At 37.9% G+C, this 6,145-nt stretch overlaps 1 long non-coding RNA gene across 1 annotated transcript in view; it reads right to left on the minus strand.

Annotated features, from left to right (window-relative positions):
* Nucleotides 1-6,145, minus strand: part of LOC106877919 (uncharacterized) — a 28,761-nt gene that overhangs the window by 18,582 nt on the left and 4,034 nt on the right. The window contains exon 2 of the long non-coding RNA XR_001410441.2: nucleotides 1,947-2,046. This is a non-coding gene — a long non-coding RNA (uncharacterized LOC106877919). The remainder of the gene's footprint in view (nucleotides 1-1,946; nucleotides 2,047-6,145) is intronic.

Below are 6,145 nucleotides of genomic sequence, written 5' to 3' on the forward strand. Positions count from 1 at the left end.
ATGTTTGTCTGTGGTGTTCTGGATTGGTGCTTTTTGTACACTATTAAACATCTCTACGGTCTGGGTTTGTTGTTTTTTGTTTACTTCGTTTTTGCCGGGCATGTTACGTTTGTCCTCGTGTTTTGCTATCTCAGTGTTTATATTATTATTTGGCATTGCTTATTATTATTATTATTATTATTATCATTATTATTATTATTATCATTATCATTATCATTATTATTATTATTATTATTATTATTATTTTTACTACTATTATTATTATTATTATTATTATTATTGAGTGAGAGAGTAGTGCATGTCATCAAAGTGACACTGGGGTAAAATATACGAAAAGCCCAGTATACCCATTATGACTACCCGTCTGATAAGGGTACACCAGGCACGTGCATCACAGCCATGACATGGTGATCTTATATCAAGATTAACAGTGCATGACCTTGCAGGTGAGGTCCAGTTAGATTTTTTCCTCAGGTTGAGTAGTCCATGCCACTCAAAAGGTCCCTGAATAAGGGTTGTTTAAAAATATTGAATGAAACATCCATGTTTCCAGAGGTGAATTATCCAAACTCCAAAGAATTCCTCTCAACACATAGCTATGATGCTCACCCACTACTTCTGCTTGTGATCAGAGATGCACATATCATCAGCGACTAAGGGACATGCTCAACTGGTTACGGTCAAACAACTGACAAGCAAATCTGTGGTATTGAGCAGAATATTTGCTGTAGCCCATCTTTTATACCAAGACAAAACAATGTACATGATAACACTTCCAGTCAGTTAAGATGAGAAGCCATGAATGCCACTGCCTGGTACTGCATCAGGGCATTATTATTATTATTGTTGTTGTTTTTACCAGAGCTTGATGTGTATTTCGGAGATCTGTAAGTGGTTACCTTGTTTACTTCTAAAAAAATTGTTGTTGTTACGTTTTATTGTTATAACTTGTGACTAAGTTAATCTAGACCATATTGGTCTGAGTAACAGTGTTATTTTTTTGCCCTGTGGGGCAAAAATCACTCGAAAAGAAAATTAAATTTCCTTTCAAAATTTGCAAAATTTAATATGGCGTCATCTTTGTCAACAAGTCAACAATAGAGGAAAATGGGAGATGTAGAATGTGAAATTGTTTTTCAGTCACTCGCCCCCACTCATTCTACATGTAAATGATAGTGGTAGAAGCAGGAGGAGCGACAGCAATGACAACAACAACAACAGAGTGGAAGTGTCAGGAATAATCAGAATTCAATCAAGGAAGCATGAAATATAGCTAGCAGCAGCCAATTGTGCAATGAAATTATCACCACCAATACTACCACCACACAAATCTGTATAATTTCGAACAAAGCAAGAGAAGGTTCAAATAGAAATAATGTTTCCTTTACAAAAGTTACAAATAAGTTTGAAATTAAGTTGTTAAAGGATAAGGATGAACATTTAAAGGAAGCTGAGAGGATTATAAGATGTGAAGAAAGAAAGGCCACACTAAACGTGCCTCAAAACCTGCTAGAGGCAACCAAGAAGAAAAAATCAATCATGTACAGATGTCTGTCCATGAAAAGAAGAAGACTGGAAAAAATACCATCAGACCAAGCCAAGCTCTGTCTGAAAAATATATGGGGGGGATGTCAGCTTTGTCTGTCACACCCCAAAGTTCAGCTACATCAAGGTCATATTCCAGTCGAAATCACTAGCACAAAAACACTTAACTGTTCCATTAAAAACAGAGGAGTTCACTTCAGTTCCCATCCATCTGAGACAGAGAGTGATCCAAATAAAAATAAGTAACATACCACGAGAAGTTGATTTCTGGTGGGTAGTGAAAGTCGTGGTGCTGGAAGATCCTAGAAGCCTCCTAGAAATCCAAAACGGAAAACTGGGTTGGGATAGGGTTGAAAATCCTACTGCAAGTAAAACCAGAAACTGTGGAGAAAATTCCTCACCTAATAGAAATCCCTGAAGGCCAGTATCTGCAAGTGATCATGGAATGAAGAAAGGCAAGATGTTACTTCTGTGGTGATTCAGATTACATCAGTCTATTGCCTGAAGGAAAGAAGGAAAAAGTGTAAAAATGAGTCGCAGCAACCACTAACACAACTACAACCACAACAAGGGCAGCAGAAACAGAAACAACAATGGTAGTAACAGGAAACTTCCCACCAAAAATAATAACAACACCAACAGTAAAACAAAAACCTGCGGAAGAAATACTCCTCTCATATTCAGACAACGTAAATGATGGAAATATGGAGGGTCGGGCATGGTAAACAGTCACACAAAAGGGAAGGAAAAGACAGAAGAGCACAAATTATAACCAGGAAAAGAAAAACAGGCAAGTACAAGAAAATGGAAGAGGGAACGAACAGTAACAACAGCACACCATGCATAAACTCATCTACACACACAGAGGAGACAATAACATTATCCCTACCACTACCACTACAACCTCCACAACCATCACAAACATGACATAGCCTACACACACAACAGATAGACTGCATTCCTCCAAAAGATCATAAACCAGACATTATAAGTCTCACAGCTATAAACAAAAAACAATGAATTAATAGAACATACCCACAAACATGGATATTAATGAATCCAATTATATAACACCAGCCACAAATATACTGGCACATGTAAAAATATTCAAAGCTACTCAAAGCAAATGCAAAATTTTGAAATCTAGATATTCCCAGTTTGTAGGGGACAACCTCCACCTCATGCAATACATTGGTAAAGAACCTGGCATAGGTGGGGCCCTGATTAATTTGCATCAGTTGAAAGCCTTCAATATGGTTAACCATCGGTACTACGAGGTTGTCCTTATGGTGCTTGTCTTCAGTTCTGTTTTCAGAGGCTGGACTGCTGCAATGTACAACATCTGCTCAGTGGTCAGAGTAAATGGCCATCTGTCAGAATCATTTAGCATCATCCATTCGGTACATCAAGGATGCCTACTCTCACATCTTCTCTACATATTGGCACTCAAGCCATTACTGTAGAAATTGCATGTTTCATGGGGCATCCCATGTGAGCTAGGATGTGGAAGATGTGTGTCAGTGTATGCAGATGACGCCACCGTGATAATGTTGAATGTCTCCGAAACAGAGACATGGTCAGCACTATGCTAAGAGAATACGAAGTGGTGACAAGAGCAATGATTAACCAGGAGAAATCAGTAGGCCTGCAGCTTAGCACCTGGAGAGGCAGTCCATGCCAACCAGCAGTGTTGTGGGACACTGGACAGAAGGACTGGTTAAGTTGCTCAGAGTCTGGTTTGGTTCAGACTGCCAAATGAACAAGAACTGGGGAGAGGTGACAGACAGGGTGGCCAGTCTCACCCAGAAATAGGCCGAGAGGAAGCTGTCTCTGAAAGGTTGGGCGAAGGTGGTGAATGCATACACCGCATTTGTCATATGCTACTGCCTGACTGTCATCCCTTGTCCCACTTTATGGCTAAACAGGCTGGTGCACCTACTCTTCTGCTTCTTGTGGAAAGGAAGAGTACCGCTTGTCAGACAGTCCATTTGCTGTCAGCACTCATTGTGTGTGTAGATGAGTTTATGCATGGTGTGCTGTTGTTACTGTTCGTTCCCTCTTCCATTTTCTTGTACTTGCCTGTTTTTCTTTTTCTGGTTATCATTTTTTTCTGTTTGGTGACTATGATGAAAGAGGCTGTATGGTGGACGTGATTGAAAGGGTTGCAGATGGGTATCTTCCTCTTTGGCCAAGGCCTCATTGACTTTATCAGGTTCCTTCTGAAAAGGAGGGTAAGACTGAAGAGGGAGGTATTGTCACCCAGTAAGTTTGTTGAAAGGTGGGTGAATGTAGCAAGAATGGCCCATGTGAATGAGCCTACTCTGTGTGCCTATAGGCCGGATGGAGTGAGGAGGAGAGGGGTGCCTATCTGAGGGGGTTAGGGGCCCAAAGTGGGTGAGGTTGCTTCGGTCACCTCTTGGTGGATCTCCCCCCTATTGGGGAATTATATATTGTAATTGTTGTGTTTTGCTGTTTACACGTTTAACCTCACTGTCCCTCATCTATGTATCATCGTCTATGTTTTGCATTTGGCCCTGGTGGCAAATAAAGAAAGAATTATTATTATTATTATTATTATTATTATTATTATTATTATTATTATTATTATTATTATTATTATTATTATTATTTTACATATGAACAACAGATTAAACTATTGGAAAAGAAAATTCCTAACAACAGGCTACAAGTAACCTTAGATGCCAAAATCCTTCCTAAGTATCCTAGCTGTCCTTAATAACACTGTTTATTTGGAGTTGCACTAAGTTTTTTGCTTATTTCCTCATGGAAATACCATCAGGAAGTAGATTTCTATGGAAGAGCTGGAACAGTGTATCATTACAATAGCAAGTAAGCTTTCCAGATCTGAGAAATGAATAGATCACCATCAACAGAAAAAAAATTGTTTGAGACAGAACAAAGGAGGTTTTGTCAGCAAATAGATAGTGGAGAAGAAAGTACTGAAGATAAGAAGCCTAATACAGAAGCTTGAAATTCTGGAGTAATGGTTGGGATAAGCCAGTTAATCATAATGGAGATGCAGCATGGTTACAGAAACTAAGGGGAGAAGTCATTAGTGACAAGCAGCCAGATCTAAAACTAATTAGAGCATTAATGAGTAGAGCATTGGGAAAAATGTTGAATTTGAAGGGCCTGTGACCAAATTTAGTTCAAGGGTACCGGTTAAAGAAATTTAGTAGCTTACATGGGAGATTGAGGGAACAACTTCAGGATTGCCTGAATGGTGGAGCAATACCAGATTGAATGACCAGAAGAACAGTTCTCCTTATGAAAGACAACAGCAAGGGCAATGTAGCTAGAAGTAATAGACCAATCACTTGCTTATCGTTAGTGTGGAAGCTTTTAACAGGAATTCTCTCAGAAAGCATTTATGAACACTTTGACAGCCAAAATTTGCTGCCAGAAGAACAGAAAGGTTGCAGGAAGATCTATTATACATAAACAAAGCAGTTCTAAAAGAAGTGAAATCTAGAAAGAAAAATTTAACAATAGCATGGATATATTATAAGAAAGCCTATGACCTGGTAAGTGAATGTTTGAGTATATTCCGTATTGCAGACAACATAAGAGAGTTAATTAGCTATAACATGAAGAAATGGAAAATAGGTCTCTACTCAGATGACACAGCCTTCAGGAAACTTAATATTAAGAGAGGAATTTTCCAAGGAGACTCATTATCCCCTTTAATATTTGTGTTATTTTTAATCCCCTTCAGTTTAGTATTAAGGAAGGCAAAGGAAGGGTTTCAGTTTAGAGATAGTAAAGGAAAAATTAATCATTTGCACTACATGGATGATCTGAAATTTTTTAATAAGAATAGAAAAGAGATAGATTCCTTAATACAACTATAAGACACTTCAGCAAAAAATAGACATGGAATTTGGCATAGATAAGTGCGCAATATTAGTTATGTGTGTGTGTGTGTACCAAGTCCAAAATATGCAAATCACACCCACACCAAATTCTGAGTCATATAGTCACAAATGATAAGCATGACCAACCATTAAAGAACTTTACAATCTTTACAGTGCTTTTCATTCAAAAGCCATTCTGACTTTCACATTTATTCTTTGTATTTGATTTTTTGTATTCTTTACCTATCACTCCCCAAATATATATCAGCTATCCTTCTTCATTAAAAGATTTGTGAACTACTATAACCAGACGTATCCTACCAACAGCATCCTGCTGCACACAATAGCAAAATGTACATATTATAACACTGTAGTCTATTATGTAACCTGATGATGTTTCTTCTTCACTAAGGGGTGCATTCAGTTCTATTATATCATTCCCCACCCACTTAGGAGCAGTGCAGATATGAGCTGAAACAATTATCGTGTGAAATAAACCTTACAGTACACTCTGTCTTACCTATTAGTCATTTAAAATATACTTACTGTGATCCATTCCTTACATAGATCCTGTGATGAAAGTGCAGTACTGCAGATAATGCCTGTTAGCTATAAGTGCTGAATGTGATCATAAGGTCACTACTAGAGACATACACAAAACAAGGTTTGGATACTACATTTTAAAGTTTCCTATCTCAACTTCAATTTTAAATATAACCTATATA

Source organism: Octopus bimaculoides, chromosome 2 (genome assembly GCF_001194135.2).
Source record: "Octopus bimaculoides isolate UCB-OBI-ISO-001 chromosome 2, ASM119413v2, whole genome shotgun sequence".
In the NCBI taxonomy this organism is placed as follows: Eukaryota; Metazoa; Mollusca; class Cephalopoda; order Octopoda; family Octopodidae; genus Octopus; species Octopus bimaculoides.